At 50.9% G+C, this 18532-nt stretch overlaps 1 pseudogene; it reads left to right on the top strand.

Moving 5' to 3' along the window:
- The first annotated feature begins 5399 nt into the window (after positions 1–5399).
- LOC141954954 (uncharacterized) lies at positions 5400–16237 on the top strand (annotated as a pseudogene).
- The last annotated feature ends 2295 nt before the right edge of the window (positions 16238–18532 follow it).

Below are 18532 nucleotides of genomic sequence, written 5' to 3'. Positions count from 1 at the left end.
TGTCTCCGGTGCAGGCACCTCCATTTTATTTTGGTTTTTTCAGAGCTTGGCTGAAGCATCTGGCCATGGACCTTTCTCTGACCGGGCTCGGTCGTGCCACGGCAAATGCCGTGGTGTGTGTGTCCCCAGAGGATGCTCTGAGCTTTCAGCAGGCTCTGCGTGCTGCTCCCGAGAATGAACTGGACACGAGGAAGCGTTTCGTTACCGAGAGGGTGGCCAAACCCTGAAAGAGGCTTCCTCGAAAGGTGGCTCCATCTCCCGTCAAACTGCAGCTCCCTTGCTCCAAACACAGCTGATGCTGTTGCTCACACTGGACATGAGGAGGAGGAGGTGCGTGTTATTACAGCTCAGTGCCAGACCACAGCCCTCACACAGTGCTATTGAGCTTATTATTCAAAAAAATACACCAAAAGCGTGTCGGTGACATACTAAGACCAGAATATATTGCATAAAATTGGCTTAAAATTTCTTGGACTGTGTATGATACGCATGGCAAATGCCATTTTTTCCCATCTGGTGCTCTGCTGTCCCTTTCTGACAGTGCTCACTGATGATCCCGTGCAGAGCACTGTTCTGCTTTGGGCCCGCCCTTCAGCGGGCACGGCTCTGCCATGACATTACTGGGTGTTAAAGGATTTTACCAGACTGTGGGTATCTCTAGGCTGCTTTATTAACGACTCAGATTTGGGCCATCACCTCAGGGAGGGGCAGCACCTGACAAAAAGTGTCTTATATTTAGATGATTCTTTATAACACGCCATACAATACCAATTCATCATCAGTTTCAAAAGTCCATTATATTCCAGAGTTCTGACTAGTTCTTCTCGTTCCACTCTGGTTCCTCTTCTGACACCCCTGCTCACTGATGCAGTCTTGGGTCACCACAATTCCTTATCTTCAGTATTGTTCCTAGAGCACTGTGCATACTGCATTAAATGTTAGTATGGTTCCTAGGGCACCTGTGCTGTATAAAGCGACATCTATTTATTCATATTCCTGCTATTAATAATATCCTAAGAGAAAAGAGATTTCTAAAGCTTATCCCTTTTACAAATTCCCTCTTTCTGTTTTTCCATCGCACTCCGGCAATCCTTCTTATTTGTAATTCCACATCTCTCTTTCTATCTTCTGTATTATAAAAGAACAGGAACCAATAGAACAAACAAAACAATCACACAGACCATTATGAGACACTAAATTTAAAGCATCGGGCCACTTTAGGCCAGTCTGTTTACAAACCTTAAGTAATTTTTCTTTTAAGGTTCTGTTCATTTGTTCTACTTGGCCGGATGATTCGGGGTGATGGGGAGTATGAAACTGACTGAAAATTCCTAAGGAATTATAAATTGGAATTAAAATAGCAGCTGTGAAATGGCCCCCATGATCCGAATCAATGACTTCAGGAACTCCCTATTTAGGAATTATTTCCTTCCATATTTTTTTTTTTTTTACTACTGCTTTTGAATCATGTTTCTTGGTAGGAAAAGCTTTTACCCATCCTGTTAGCCTATCAATTATCACTAACATGTTAGAGTAACCCCCCTTTTTTGGTTTTGGGGTTTTTTTTTGGCATTTCAGTATAATCGATTTGGAGCTTTTGAAAAAGGAAAGGTGGCTGGAGGTCTTTTTCAACTGGGTGCCTTAATTCGTACAGAAGCATATTGTTTACAAAGTTTACATCCTTCACAGATTCTTTTGGCTGCTGCATAAATTCCAGGGGCAGCCCAAAGTCTTTGAATCCGGAGCACTAAGCTCTCAGGCGCCCCCATGAGATTTTTTTGTGATGCCATCGCATAATCAGTAAGAAATAACTTTTTGGGAGAAGAGTCTTGTTATTAAGCATCCATTGTTCTTTTTGTGGCTGGGCTCCAAGTCGGGTCCACCGCTCCTTTTCTTCATCAGGGAGGTCTTCATATAACTTACTTATATCCGGGAGTTGGAATATCGCCTCATGTTGTGATAATGCCATGATGGACACAACCTGTCGTGCTGCTTGGCCAGCTAAAGAATTTCCTTTAGAAATCATATCTTGCCTCTGAGTATGCAGCTTTTATATAGATGGCAAACCTCTGAGGGTAATTGTATTGCCTCGAATAATTCCTTGATCTGCTTTCTATGAGGCCCAGACTTCCCTGCTGATGTGAAGAAACCCCGTAATTTCCATAAAGTCCCAGGTGCATGGCAGATACCAAAAGCATATTTAAAGTCCATATTTTGCAGCTTCTGTAAAAGCAATTATTTTCACTCCCTGTGCACCTAAAGGTGCAGGCAAAGGTCCCACCAATAGTACCTGTGTTTCCGTAGTCACTGCGAAACCGGTACATCTCCGACCTTCTTCATAACAGGAGGAGCCATCCGTGAAGAGGTTCAAATCGGGGTTATCTAAAGGTTGATCCTTCAAATCGTCTCACAATCTGCTGGTTTCACTCAATAGTTGAACACAGTCATGATTATCTTTTTCTCCATCAGAAGGTAAAGGCATTAGGGTGGCAGGGTTCAATGTATTGCACCTTTCCAATTTCAAATCATTAGCCAGTAATAGAATGATCTGCTATCTGTGCAGCCTTTGAGGAGATAAAAGCTTTCTCCACGTACTGTTTTAATCATATTTCTACTTCTTTGCGTAGACAACACAAACAGTTAGTGGTTGTCCTAGGACAATTGTCCCGGGTTTTTTTTCTATCATTTCAGCTGCTGCTGTTATTGCTCTAATGCAAAAAGGCGTTCCTTTAGCCACTGGGTCTAATGTAGAAGAAAAATAGGTAACAGGTCATTCATGTGGTCCTAAAGTTTGTACTAACACCCCTCTTGCAGTTCCTTTATTTTCCTCACAATACAATTTAAAAGGTTTTGAGTAATCAGGAAGTCCTGGCTTTAATATGAATCCAAGATATTTCACTTGCTCTTTGCAAAACTGTATGTAATTTGGCCACAGATGCACAGTGTCCCTTTTTAACAAGTGGGATACACAGATACTCAGTATCTCTAATACAATCATCCTTAGTTTTACTTGCTAATAACAAATCATCAACATATTGTATCAAAACAGACTTATTTGAAAAAAACAAATCTTGTAAATAATTTTTTAAAAATTTGAGAAAATATTGTTGGAGACCTAGTAAATCCTTGTGGTAACCTAGTCCAAGTGCTTCCCTTGCCACGTGAAGGCAAAGATTGGCTTTCTTCCGCAACTGGAATGCTAAAGAAAGCTCCTGTAAGATCAAGCACTGTGAAATACCGTGCCCAGACTGGAAGCTGTGTTAAAGTAAGACTAGGATCTGGTACCACAGGATGTGAAGCAATTACATGTTCATTTACAGCTCGCAGATTTTGAACAAATCTATATTCAGGATCTTCATCTTTATCTACTCTATGTTTACTAACTCATAAAATTGGAGTATTATAAGACTATGACATTTCTTCAAAATTCTTTTTTCTGAAAAAAAAAAATGTACAATGTGTTTTTCTATACTGGGAATGGCCTCATTTATAATTGGATATTGTCAAATTGAAGGAGGAGTCCCTCCTTTTGTTTTTATCACAACTGGCTCAGCTGATGTTAACAATCCCACTTATTTCAAAGCTCTCTGGGAATTGCAGCCAATTCAAATCATATATCATTCAAATCATTTTGGTTTTGACCTCCCAATTCAATTATTTCTGAGCCTACTAAAATTAACTGAATCTCTGTTGGAGCCAAGGAGATAAACGTACCAAACTCCTGCAAAAGGTCTCGTCAAAGGGGTAGATACTTTAGCTCTTCCCTTACTACTCCCCGTACTATCATTTGAAATGTGGGGAACTTCGAAATTCAGTACAAGCCCAAAAGGCAAGTAGGGGAATTGGGAGAGGTCACAAATTTACCCCAAACTAATTTCTTATCCAAAATGATACCGTTTACCTTTGCAGAAATCTGACTGTGCTCATCTACCTCGATTCCAAGGGGTCCCATTGCTCTTTCAGCTCCCAGAGAAGATGTGTATCATTTTCTTCACTGTGAGTGAGGTCGAGGAGGTCTGGCAGGTGCAGATCCTCCTTGTGCAGACACAGGTCTCAGCAGGCACTCTCTCTGCACGTGTCCCCAATTCCCACAGCAGAAGCACTCTAAAGAATTAGCGTATTGAGAGATGGGAGGAATTCTGCCTCGCACACCCCTTCCCCTGATTCTACCTCAGGGAAATGCCCGACCTGTCCCCCTAGGGTTACAGGTTTGGGTAATTGCTACAGCAAATAACCCAATTTCTCTTTCTTTCTCTTTTTGCTCTCGCTTTTGCTCAAGTTTTAAGCTTTCCTCTTGCTGCTTTTGCTTTCATCTCTCCCGTCAAAAACAAAAGCAGCAATGCTCAAGATTTTAGTTAATGTTTTACCTTGCCAGCCTGGCATGAATTTCTGCAAAAACACTAATAGCTGGTGGCTCTTGGAAATTGTCATGGGTCATACCCCCATAATTAAAGTAGCCTTCAGTCGGCCCTAATAATCACTTGGGTGCTCATCTGATATTTGTTTGCATTCCAAAACTCTTGTCCAATTAGTTATTCTCTTACCTTTTTGGAAAAATCTTTTTTCTCTACTTGACATAGTTCTCGTCATGCAGTTTTCATATCATTCCAGTTAGGGGTGTAATCAATTCCCAATAACAACCGAGCACATTTTTCAGCATCAGCTCGTAAGCGAGGCGTATTTGCTTGCCAAGTTCCTAAAGCACCTTGCTTCCCAGGTTCCTGTCACGTCACTACTGTTACTGGAGAGACCGGCAGCACCTGCCCCAGGGCCCGCTCCAGGCCTTGGGCTGGAATCCAAACGCATTGGGCACACGCCAGTGCTTCTAAGAGGGAATTCAGTTTCTTCAGCTTCAGGAGCTGAAGGAAGTAAACTCCCTTTAGTTTTTATTCAAGAGGTTTTCTTTTTTTGTTGACCTCTGTTACACCAAATACACCAATAATCAGTATCTCGCTCTCAGAATCCTCCAAAATTATTCTTAGACATTTTTACTGATGGCGTTTAACTGTTCCTTTTGGAGGCCATACATCCATTGGTTCTCCTCTTCTATTTCTTGTCAGGAATGGCCATTCCTCTTGGCACAATATTATCAGTTTCCTTTTCTGTAGTGATAGTGCCAAAGGTATCTTTCCTTAATCTTCTAAAACCTCAGCAAGGGGCGTCCCCCTTTCAACACTGAGCACTGTCCCCCTTTTATCTCTCTCTTTGCAAATTTAAACACAAGAGTTTCCCAGCATAACTCTGTCTGGAATTACCCATGCCCAAGTCTCTTAGGTGAACTAGGCATCTGGGACCAGCCTAGGAACGCCATTGTCCCCCGGAACCCAGTGCCCGGGCTCCGCCTAGGAACCCTGCTGTTGCCTGGAAACCCAGGCATTTGGGTGCTGAGCTTTGAAGCCATGGCGTGGTGGGTGGCCCTGCTGCTGGTGCTGGCCCCCTGGCTCCCTGGTGTGCACACCTGCCTGTTCTGCTTTGGGCCCGCCATTCAGCGGACACGGCTCTGCCAGGACATTACTGGGGCCCCCGTCAGCGACCCCCGACATCGACAGTGCCTTGAGGCCCTCGTCCAGGCTGCTGTGCCACTTGCCTCCGTCACCGTTGGTGCGTCATGGAACCCCAGGGACACCCAACCCAATGGGAACCCTGCCCAAGGAGCCCCATCCTGACTGGCACCTCTGTCCCACCAGGACCCTCCAGCCCAAGAGTCTCCCACCCTGGACAGGACCCCTGAGAACCCTCTGGGCTTCCCCACTTCAGCCAAGGCCCTCCTACTCTTGCCAGCCAGGATTCCAGGCAGTTGGGGACCCCTTTCCTAAAGAGGGACCCACCCCAGACAAGCACCCTAGGGACTCCCAACCATGCCACGGTCTCCCCACTCCCAACCGGCACCCCAGGGATGCCTCTGAATCAGAACCTTGCCTGAGACTCTGAGAATCACCCAACCCTGGGCAGGCACATCTTGGGGACTTCCTGGGACCCTCTGGCCCTGCCTAGGACCTCAGGAATCCCCAGGGATACCTGACCCTTCCCAGTAGCCCTAAGCCCTGATCAGGACCCAAGGAACCCCTGCAAACCCCTAGTCCTTACTGGTCCCAGGGTCGAGGCAGCGTGAGGCACTTCGGGAGATCATCATGGATGCCCTGCATTTTCTGGAGCAGCAGAGGAACATGAGTGAGCAGGGGATGTGGGACATGCGAGGGGGTAGGGCCCGGACATGGGCCACGGCGGATGGGATGTGGAGGCCTTGAATGGGGAGGCTGGTGAAGTACAGGCTCTGTGGAGGTCTGCGGGCTGTAAGGGGATCTTTGGGGAATCTGAGGGTATATGGCCTTCGAGGTATAGAGCTGCTGGGGGTTTTTCAGGGGGTATTTGGGCATCTATGGGACTCCAGGATAGATATATGGGGTCGAGGGGAGTTGCACAGGGGATCTGCGGGCTCCAGGGAGGCTTTATGGGGACTGGGAGGAGCGCACATTGTCTCACCTGTCTCACACGTGGGACACCCCAGAGCCTTTTGAGGTATCTCTGCAGGAAGCCGTCAACATAATCTGGGCAAAGCTGAGCCAGCTGGAGGAAGGTACGGGACCAGTGGGGACACCCACCCAGGACTCCCACCCTGGGGAACCCCTGAGCCCTGGGACCCCCACTCAAGGGACTGTCACCGACATCCCCACCCTGCACATCTACACCCCATGGACCCTCACCCTGGGCACCCCCAGCCTGGAGAAACCCCCAGGGACCCCATCTGGGCTGGACAAGGGCTGAGCCCTGACAGCTCCTCACAGGGATGTGGATCCCCACTGATCCCCAGTCTACTGCTGCTTCCTCCCCACCAGCTCCAGCCTGCGTCCCCCCCTGCGGTGAGTGCCCATCCCGCTCTCTTGCCACCCCCTGTCCCCTAGCACATCTCCCTTCTCCCTGTGACTACCCACTCTCTCCCTCCCAGGGTACCAGCCAGCCGCCCGTGTCTTCCAGTGTGCTACCTGCCGCCTCGTGGACTGCCACTTGCCCCTGGACTGCCCAGGTACGGGGCCGGGGGGGGCCCAGGCATCCACAGCCCCATCCCAGGGCTGGGCGCCTCCCGGGCTCGGGGGCCACCCTCATTTGGCACACATGGGCACGCGGGCAGGGCCCACCCTGAGTGCCCAGCTGCGTGCCCACCCCCCCGGAGCACGTGCGGTCACTCAGGAGCGCGGTCATTTCTCTGAGTGACTGAGCAGGTGGGAGGGAGCTCACGTGCCTCTCAATGCTCCCAGTGCAGGACGTGTGGGCCCGCGCGGGGGAAGCCATCACACTGCGCTGCGACGTGCCCTTCGACACCCCCTCCGACCTGCCCGTCACCTGGATGTTTGCCAAGGATGTGAGTTGCACAGGCGTGGGCAAGGGTGTACGTAGACATTCACGAGAGGACTGGGCGTGGGGAACAAGGCCTGCGTGCACAGGGCTGTGCGCTTGGTGCGGGGACTATCAGTAGATACGGGTATTGCTCATACACAGATACGTGTGCTGTCAGCAGCGCGTGGGTAAGCACGCACAGGATGCACGTGCCCGCCCGTGTGAAGGGCGCACTCAAGCAGGAGGCAGGTCACTTGTCTGTCTGCAGATTCGTGCGCGCTTGGGTGTGACGAAAGTGACTTTTCCATGTGCTCTGCTTGTGCAGCCCTGTGTGCACACACACAGGGCCCAAGGAGCACATGTGGGACACAAGGTGCACGCGTGTGCATGAGCGAAGGGTACAGGAAGAATGAAGGGGGCATGATGGGCACGTGCAGCACACAGGTGCCTTTGTGTGCACGTGTATGCTGTCTCGTGTACCTGGTGCACCAGGCCGCATTGATGTGCTCCCCCGTCCCCAGCTGCGCACACAGGATCTGGCAGTGTTTGATGAGCTGCAGGAGAGTGTGGAGGGACCTCTCAGTCTGACCCTGCAGGAGCCCATTCCAGGAACCGTTGCCTGTTGCCTGGGGGTCCTCTCTGAGCCCTTGGTCCGCAAGTACTTCTACCTCAACGGTGCGTCCAGACAGCTGCGTGCCCTGGGGGCGATGAGCAGTGGAGGGGGGGGGGCAGGACCCCAGGCACCTGCGTCCATGGGAGGGGGGTGCACGGGGGGTGAGCAGGTGCCAGGACACCACAGGTGGAGTGGAGCCGCTGGTCCCTGACGCCTGGCTCCTCTGGGGACAGTGGGGCACGTGGGGTGGCGCAGGGGCCCCTGGACGCTTGGGCCCCTGGGGGCAGGGGGCTCTGTGGCCGGAGCAGGTGCTGCAGGCACACCTGGTCCCTGGGGGGCAGTGCCCCATGACCCGAGGTGCCTTGGTCCCCACAGTATCAGGAGGAGGCGTGGAGGCAGAGCAGGGACTCCAGGCTCAGTTCGGAGCTGTGCTGCGCTGGCCCGAAGGCAGGACTCCCCTGCACCACATGGCATCGCTGGGGCTGGGGCTGGCACTTGGCTTCATGGCGCTCGTGCTGCTGCTGCTGTGAGTCCTCCTGACCGGGTGAACCTTACCCTGCAAGCCCCGTGCTTCTGGGGCTCCCTGCATGGGAGTCCCAAACCCCCCCGGACCCTCACTCCCTCGACGTTCCCTACAGATGCAAGGGGACCCAGGTGGCCAAGGCGGGGCACAGACTGCCACGACTCCTAAACTCACAAGGACCCCTCTTTTCCCCTGGGACTCCCCTTGTCCTCTGGCCCATTCCAGGACCCCTCCCTTGCGCCCAGGACAACTCCAGGCTGCCTTGCTTCCCCCAGATTGCCCCTGAGACCCTGACACTTTCACCCCTTTTCCCCAGAACCCCACTGTCCCTTTGGGGGCTGCACTCACAGTAAGTTGACCCAGTTGCCCCCAGGGTCCTGTACTTTCACGCTTAGACCCATCAGTTGCCCCTTGGGCCCCCCCTATGCCCCCCCATTCCCACCACCCCAGATTTCTCCATTTCACCTCCTCTTTCTCCATTCCTCCTTCTGCCTCCCAGGGCCACCTGGCAATGCTGGAGCATCCTAGGCCTCAGGGACACACGGACACCCCACAGATCTGGGCAACAGGGTCCCCCAGGGGATTCCTGGTGCCTGGATTCACCGTAGAGGAGCTTGACGCGTCGCTCCGTCCCCGAGGACCAAAAATCCTGTGCGGAGGACGGAGGAAGCAAGCAGCCGATTCAATGTGAATGACAGAGCAAGCTTCAACTTTATTGAAAGAAATCACCCCTTATATAAGCGCTCTACAATAATCATGCATACTACTCACAAATCTACTGGATACATGTAAAAGGCTCCATTATAATATCCCAGCCCCTTGTGGCATTTCAGGTATATCACAACATCTTCCTTCTTCTGGCCTGCCTCCTTTCCCAAGGTTGTTTACCACACACTCAAGGCCGCTGTGTACCTCAGTTTCTCTCTTTGTTAACATAACAGTCCTTTGTTAGCATAACTGTGCCCTGAGTCTCTTTCCTTGTTTGCATAACTCTGCCCTGGGTTTTTTCCTTTGTTTACCTCAGGTGGCTGCAATCAGCTCCTGCACAGACCCATGGCCTTGCTCCACAAGCCATTCTCCAACAATCCTGCACTTGCTCTTCTTGCATTAAATTAAAACAGTCTAAAAAGAGAACTACACAGTTCTAAATAACTGGATTATGATGGAGATGGAGATCTGGGGGTCTTGGGCTTGCATACAGAAATCTATGGGCTTGCATACAGAAAAACTAGGCACTGGGCAGCACGTAAGCAGTCCAAAAAATTGCTGTGACGCTCCTGACCCTGCACTTCAACGGCTAGCACTAAGGGAAAGTCAGCTGTAGGAAAGCTTTCTCTTGATACTCCTGCATCAGAGATACAAATGTATAAGAATGCCTTTATTATGTCACGGCCACTACAAATGCCAAGTTACTTTCTCCTCCGATTCTTTGCCTAAAAGCATTTTATCACATACGCTTCTACCACTGTATAACCCAGGTAACTTAAACGGGGATAAATTGCCGCTACAGATTTTTTAGATGTTATGTCTGTAACAAAACAGCCAAACAGTAGAGGAAGACTGCTATAAGTTCCTTGAAGAAGAGAGTAGAAAAATCCCTTAAGACTCTGATCACGATACCTCCAGCGCTGGCTCTATAGTGCCTTGAAATGTCCTGAGACTTATGTTAGAAAAAACGGCTATCAGAAAAATATGAAACAGGCTGCAGACACAGTACGCAGAGTGTGCCCATATCCTGTTGGTGCCTTTGGTCCCAAGCAATTGGTAAAACGCTTCCGTCACCCGGGCTGACATTCCAGCTGTATTTAACTCTTTGGTGCTGTCGGTGCTGGGGGGGTTGAGAAGCCTGAGCTGTGATCTCTGGGCTGAAGACCCAGCCTGTGCTCCCCCAGCCTGCAGAGCCGATCCTGACTCAGGCAAGGACCCTCTCCTCTTGCAGTCATCTGGCCACAGGACAGAGCCACCCTGTGCTCATCCTGGAGGCTGCAGCTCACATTCCTTACCCAAGTAAGAACGTTTCCCCATCAGGAACACACTGCGCTTCTGTGATCCCTGCCTGTTTCGTCTGCTGCTAAACAAGCTGATGTGGACGGTGGAAATCACACTCCTTTCAGTCTCAAGTTTCCCACGGGCGGATGCCTGTGAGAAGCAAGCGGGAGGGGATGAAGCTCTTCCCATCCTGAATGCTGATGACAGGAGCATGCACAGCTGGCAAAGGAGGGTGACACAAAGATGCAAGCACCAGGCATGGGGCTCTCCCTTCCTCTCGGACGTCTCGGGCTCGCCTCTTGTCTCTGCCCCAGGCCACAGCAAGCACTGCAAGGGCTCAGTACAACATGGAGCTGCTCTGATGCAGTCCCAGAGTGGAGGGCGGCTTGCAACATGGTCATTTGCTCCATGCAGCACAGTGATGCTGTCCTCCAGGACCCCGACTCCTTACTGCACGCTCTGGAGCTGGCTGGGGTGGGGGGGCCCGCAGCTGTACAGCAACGGCTCAGGCAGCCTTGCTGGAGCTCCAGCACAGAAACCATCAGCTGCCGAGCACAACATCGGGTTCCTGAGACTGTCCAAAGGGACTGACCCAGGGGAATGAGCCCTTATGACCCACTGCAGGTTGGGGTTGACTGAGGGTCTCGCTGATGAGGTGGCCACAGTGGGCCCTCCCCAGAGACTGAGGCAGCTCTCAGGCCTGGCTGTCACTCTGGAGAGGAGGCTGGCAGTGCTATAATGCTGTGTGCTGGTAAAATAATTAAGTCTCCACAGCCACAAGACAGGAGAAAATATAAAAACTCAGTTGGAAATGACAGCTATACCACTCTGAGCCATGCCTGCTCCCCTTCCCTAGAAACCTTCCCTTCCTTACGATACAGCAGCCTGGACTTTAACGAGCAAATTGAGACCAACCACCTCCCTCCCTGCCCCGGACAATTCCCTTTTTAAAAACCACTAGATGAGGAATCATGCTTAGGGGCCAGGCTGGAGTGGGCCGAGAGGAGCACAAAGAACCAGAAAGCCAGCAGCCCGCTGCTCAGTCTGCTGACACTTTCTCCGATCTCTGACAAGCTTGCTACCTAAAGTCGCCTTAACTCTGTGCATTGACTTAAAAACCATCGGTCTTTCCCTGTAACTTGAGCTCAGGCTCAGCTCATCATGCTAGGGCCCTGAACTTCCAGCGTGGCCACATACCAGCAGCAGCAGTTCTGTAGGAGTCCCAAGTTCCAGCATTTGAAAGGTGGCTGCAAAGCAGATGGAGACTCCCTCTCCACAAGGAGTCACATGGAAAAACGAGGGGCAATGGGTGCAAGTTACTCCAGGGGAGATTCCAGCTGGACATGTGAAGAATATGGTGGTGATTTGTCTTAAAAATAGAATGACTTTAGTATGAGGAGCATGGGCGCTACTGGTATTTTGCCATGTACATAAGTTAAAAGAGATTTATCGTGGGTTTATTGTTAAAATGGTTTGGAGGGGTTTTTTCCTCAGTAAACACAGACTCATATGGACTGTCATTGTGAATGTGGAAAAGTACTGGGGGAACCCCTGTCAGAAGACCCTAGCAACACCAGAAAGCCCGGGAAAGTCTGAGGGGCCCTGCTGCACATGTGAAGACTCGGACAGAACCATAACGGGAGTGACCGGCACCACGTAGTGTCCGTCGGTGCGGAGCGGAAACCCCCCCCGCTCCCCGGCGTACCCAACCTTTTTATTGTGCTTGTTCTTATTTCAATAGATTTATAAAAGTTATTTTCTGGTTCTGCCTCTGCATTTACAACAGACACAAGAGGAAAGTGTTTAACAATGTGAACAACCAGCCACTGGAATAATCTCCCCAGGGAAGTGGTGGATTCCCACACATTGGACACTTTTAAGATGAGCTGGACAGGGTGCTGGGCCATCTTGTCTAGACGGTGCTTTTGCCAAGAAACCTTGGACTAGATGATCCCTGAGGTCCCTGCCAACCTGGGATGGATTCTGTCGTTCTAAGAGACCAGCAAGAAGATCTGTACATCTCCAGAAGCCTTCAAATTCCACAGAAAACAGAAGATTGAAATAGGCCTACAAACAGATCAGTAAAACTCCCCTTCCCCAACTAAAAAGACCTTGCAAATTTTACACTCTTCATCAGACCAATCACTCTCCCTAAGCTTGCACATGAACAAGGGTCACAACACTTAACAGCTCAACTGTCCGGCCCCTGACAGTGCTTCGGCTACCACAGTGCAGGAGCTGCTGTCTGCAAAAGCTGAAGCCGCCTGATTTACAGTTACAACAGAGCAGTATTCCTCGGCATCCTGGAAAGAGGGCACCTCTAACCTGATACACAAGATGAAAATCACATTTCTTTTTCTGGAGTGCATCCAAGTGATGTCAACAAAACCACATAGACCCTAAGTTCTTTAAAGTTATAGAGAAGAAAATTAATCCCAGCATTCTGCCAAATGCTATTCTAACTGGATTTTCTTTCCAACTCTTTTGTGGTATTTCCTTCAAAACATCTTCCTCAGAGCCTCCAACCTCTCAGGGTGCCCAGCAGGCAGCCTCTGGTCAGGTAAATAAAAAAACCACACTGTCAAATTAAGGAACTCGCACTGAGGGTACTGAGTTACAAGCTCCTTCTTAGTACAGAACATCCTCTTGCCCTGCCTCTGTCCTTCCCCTCCACAGCAATTCTGACCCTATTTTGAAGAAGGCAGACGGAAGTTCCACAGTAGAAAACTTTTGGGACATGAACAGGTGACAACCGTCCTGCCCTGCTTTTTCCGTTCCTTTAAATACAGATTCACATAGACTCCAGACTCAAGTGAAAACCTTATACTCCCTTAGCCAACACTTAAGCACTACACAGAGCCAGAGTTAATTCTCTGTTTGTTTTAAATGTCATGAGCCCAAATAAAAGCAATGCTGACCACCCTCAAACAACGTCAGCCCAGCCATGGTGCCCTCATCTAAAACAATCCAGCTAAAGCCAATGAACACCCACAGCTGCAATCACAGTGTTCTGGCGAGCGAGCCACGGCCGGTGCTCTGCCACACTCACGCAACGCCAGCCGCAAATTCTGGATCAAGCAGTAACTGAAATCAATTCAGGCACGTCCTGAGCAGCTCAGCCCCTGCCAGGCCATCCCAGCCACTACCCCCACAACCTCCCCCTACCGAACCATCCTTTCTCAGCCAACCAACAGCCCTAACTAAGAAGCATAAACATCCCAGCAAGTTCATTCACATTCCTCCAGTAGGAACTAGCACACAATGACAGGATAGAATTGAATGCTGCCAGCACAGACCAAACAGGAGGATCTACACATCCTGGCAAAGCAGGATGTGACCCGGGTTATTCATACTCTGCTGCTTTCAAAGCGGAGCAACAGCAACGTAAGAAACTGGCCCCTTGTCTGCTGGGCTTAAGGGGCTCCAGTACTGGGGGCTCCTGCACTGGGGGCTCCTGCACAAGGCCTCTCCACGGAAGGCAGTGGCAGATGCCAACCTTAGCCTGGAAGAGAAACTGAGGAGAAATTGAAAACAAATTAGGGTTGGTTTTTTTTCCTGAAATACACAACTGAATAAAAGGCTCATCTACATATACAAATATTAGAAGAATTTCTACCGATTTTTCCACAGGTAGAGAAAAGTACACTTAAGATTTATTTTTCATTTTCTACTTCCGTTTAGTTTTTAAGTGATGAATACCACCACGGTACCTGAGCTCCTTTTTTTAACCACCTCAAGGATCAAGGAGAAGAGTAAGGAGTGAAGAGTATCTGAAAGAAAATACGCTTTTTTTGTTGGAGGGTTTTCAGGCTTTTGAGCGCTGAACAGCAGTTGGTATCTTCTGGTCATGGCAGAAGCTGCTTAAGTCGCCCCACAAATTTACTGTTACTAAGACAACACAAAGCAGTTTCAAGCACAGCAATAAGCGGTTTTCCACAACTTCTCTTGACTATTTCTTCTGCAGGGGCAGGGGACTTAATCAACAATTCCCTACAAAGGCTACGCAGGTTTGATCCCAGAAGCAGGGGAGCAAAGCGGAGCAGTCAATTATAATCCAGAAAACCTGGTCTCACAAAAGCTCAGAAATCAGCTCTCAGGAAAAGCAAAACCTCAACCTGATTCTCCAGTAGAAGGCCCAAAGCTATTGTGAGGCAAACTACTGGCAAAATCTCTACTCAACACAAATTCCCAAACTCCGGCAGAAACAGGCTCCATGTGCAGCAGCACAGCATTACGCTGCCAGAGAGGAGACACGCCTCCATCCCTAGTTACCAAGCGATTCCAAGGGAACTCAAAAAACCCCCAGACATCGTTACAGACATGCTTCATCAAATCCCCAAGGAAAAAAGTTGCAAGGCTTGCTTTGTAAAAAACAAACAAACAAACAAGTCCCAACAAGTCCCCGACTCACCGGCCCCGCGGCTCCGGCCGCCCCGGGCCGCCAGCGACACGGACACGGGCACGGGCGGCGAGAGACCCGAGACCAGACCCGGAGGTAAGTCAGTGGGAGGTCCAGAGCAATGCCCTGACTCCAGACTGGGCGGCAGGGGCTTCGAGGGAACCTCCCCGTCCCCCTGCAGCCCCTGTGCCTCAGCCACGCGGAGGCTTTACCTGTCGCCTCCGCTTTTTGGCAGTGCTCTCAAGGCCCAGACCAGAACACCATGCCAGGGCTATGAAGTTTTTGAACCAGACTCAGGTACTGAGCATTCCTGCTGGGGTCCCTAAGGGGCAGACGCGTCCCCAATCCTGGGAGCGGCTGCGGGCGGTGCCCGTGCTGGGGAAAAGGCCGAAGGGGAGAGCAAGGCTCGAGTGTCCTTGAGAAGGCCTGACTGCGTCCCCTGGGGGGTGGGAGATGGCCCCGGGGCAGGGAGAGTTGCGGGGCGGGGGGCTCTCGAAGCAGCGACTGCCCAGGCAGCTGTGCTCCCCGCCCTGCTCTCCCCCTGGCCGCCGGAGTTTTGTTTGGAGGGACAACCTGTCCCGAAGGGCGGGAGGGTGCTGCGAGCTTACTGGTGCTGCGCCAAACAGGCTAAGGGCCCCAACTGCTCCACAGGTGCGGTCACCGAGAGTGCACCAAGCGTTTCCCCTGTCCAGAGCAGCGGCTTTGTATGCCCCCAGGACGTGCGGAAGCACTGCATGATTGGCACAGTGTCCCTGGGGATTTCTGTGCCACTTGCGCTGCTGCTGTGCTCTATCGGGGTGAAGTGCTGGTGCAGGAGGGAATGGTGAGTTGATGATTCCCCCCAAACACTGCTCCTTGATGGCTGCTCGGGGGCCGCGCTGGGGAGGAGAGTCCCGTGTGCCACCTGCAGCCGAGAGCCTCAGCAGCCTCCTCTCTCCACAGTCGCCCCTCGGCAGCCTCCGGACAGCGGCTGGACAGCAGCAGCCGCCCCTCGCACCCGCAGAACCAGAGCAGCTACCCTGGCAACCCCGAGAGCCGGGCCCAACGCCAGCATCGGCTGCAGAAACCCGGACGCCTACAGCGGCCCCCCCCTCCACGGTCCCCAGCGCCCTCGCGCCCGCCTCCCCCACGGTTCTCAGCGCCCTCGCGCCCCCCGAGACCGGCCTCACCCACCGTGACAGAGGATGACCCCCACAGCATCCCAGTGCCCCCGCTACCAGAACAGGGCACACCCCCTGCAGCTTTCTTTTTACGGAAAAAACCAAAATGTGTTGCATATTCTCATAATCAGAATGAGCTGCTTCATAAAAATATGTTAACAGCTCGGACTGTGGAGTTACTTCTTCGGACTGCAATGCTATCTAAGGGATTGCTGTAAGCAGTTATAAAACAGGCTACAGCTTCCCTTGAAAGAGTGCAGGCGCTGTAAACGCAGTGTGATGGCACACTACAGCCTGCAGACATAACTCTGGAGGCAACCACAGCAAGGTGAAAGCCTTAGTCATGAGGCCTAACCCAACACCCGTGTCGGTCTCACACCCGGCGGGGGCACTCCCCTACCTAACCGTTAAAGTGCTCTATAATGGCACTGTGCTTGAAACAACGTTCAACAACTTCAGGAGTGAATACGTTTATAAAAATCACCGCTTGTAAACAACAAGATTATTAATCTGCAGTGTAAGTTTTTGTCACCCGTGGCACAGGTGGTTTTCATGCCCGTGCTGCACCCACCCAGGCTGTTCGCCAGCAGCAGGGATCCCCCGGTAAATGCAGGAGGCCTAGGCCAGGACCGCGGCCAAGAGAATTACACATTTCCCCGACTCAAAGAGGGACCAAAACCACGTTTGGTTACCCAGAAAATAGATCCCCACAAAGAAACGAAGCCGCTTTGGTGAGAGCGTGAAGGGAAAGAGCCTCTGAAGCGCGAGGGCCCGCCCTGGCCAGGAGCGGCCCGGCTGCGCCCTGGGCCCTGCCCCGGGGCCTCCCCTCAGGCTCGGGCCGGCGGCGGGTCCCGCCCAGCACCGCGGCGCAGCCAAGGGGCCCCTGGGACCCTCTGCCCCGCTTCAGGGGCGGCACGGTGGCCTTTTACAGCTCAACCATTACACCCTGCTGGCCTGCGGGGCCTGCCCGCTGCGGGGCAGATTTTATTCTTTGGCTGGGCTTTTTACAGTTTGTGAACATACGCAGAACTGACTGAACGCTCCCATTTAAGGTTCTTTTCATCACGGATTTCACTCCCGTTTCTGCACTCAAGTTAACTTCCCTTGCATTAGCTGCACTGAAACGGGAGCAGATACGGCGCTAAATATTATTTAAACCGCACGGGTTGCGTCAGCAGCTGGGGAGCTGCGCTAGCTCAGGCTGTGAGCAACGTCCCCAGAGAGAGGAGCCAGCTCAAGTTCCAAAACACAAATAACTCTCTGCATGTGCAGACCGGCCCCAGAGGTGTAACTAGAGATGAACCTGCAACGAAACCAGCAAACCAAAGCAGCAAAAGTCACCTACTGCCTGGTCTGACACGGGAGACTTTGATGCAGTCCCATAGCAAGTTTTAAAGACAAACCCAAATGCTCTCCTAACAAAAGGAACACAAACCAATTTACACTTATCCTCACTTACATAAGGAGGCCTTCCCGCTGTATAAAAGCGATCAAGCTCTATAGATTTCCACACACAGACAATTATTAGCTATACCTTCTTGACATCCCCTTTTTCCAATTGTCGGTGTGTTCTGAGCTGCCCCTGTTTTGACCAGAAGCTTTAAGGCTACAAATCTCAGGCATCTGTCAGTCAAAATATGTTTCCCATCTGGCTGTCTTTCAGTCAAACTCAGGCCTCAAAAGGCATTTGCACTAAAACGATTCTCAAAACAACAGAAAAGCTGTTCAGCATACAAGGAAATCATTCACTGCAATTACCAAAGCAGAAATGAATAAAGCTATCATATGCTTGTAAGGGAAATAGTGCTTGCTGGCAGCATTCAGCAGGGAAAACGCATCGATACTTTCTGACTAAAGCACACAAATGCTTCCTAGGAAGTGAAAAATGTGCCACTTGACCTTCGAGAGACAGACCCCACCACTGGTGTTTACGGGGGTTCATACACCTGGACTGCAACATTCATTCGCCTTTAGACAACTCTACTAGTTTTACTCCTTTTTTAAGTTCCTTCAAGTTCTTTGCATCTCCAGTATTAATAGAACAATACCAGATTTTCCAGAGAAAGGGGGTATTGGGATAGCTTGTATTTAAGGGGAGCAGAAACCAGTGTGAATATTCATCACGGAGGGGGCTGCTGAAAGCCAGTGAGACGTGTGGCAGATAAAAGTTTTATTTCACACACACGGGTACGCCGCTATTGACACTGCACAGGAACTGACCCAGGAACACTTCCAGACTACCCTGTATCCTCATGGCTGTAACACCCCTTATCGAGGCTGAATTCACTCTTAGACACCTCGGTGATTCACAGCGACTTAACAGAGCCAGCTCCAAAACTTAACCCAGCAAACCGCCTCTTTCCAGTCTGCAGGTATGTGATGCACAAGGTACCAGAAAAAAAAGCAGCTCCTGGAGGAGATGCATTATCTGATTCATGAGGGATGACTTCCCAAGCTCCCAACATGAAACCCTTTAATTCAGCCAGTGTGCTGGCGTGGAAGGCCACACATTT

This window comes from Athene noctua, unplaced genomic scaffold, assembly GCF_965140245.1.
Source record: "Athene noctua unplaced genomic scaffold, bAthNoc1.hap1.1 HAP1_HAP1_scaffold_44, whole genome shotgun sequence".
Taxonomy (NCBI): Eukaryota; Metazoa; Chordata; class Aves; order Strigiformes; family Strigidae; genus Athene; species Athene noctua.
The sequence above is the reverse complement of the archived record's forward strand: the minus strand, read 5'-3'. Positions and strand labels throughout refer to the sequence as shown.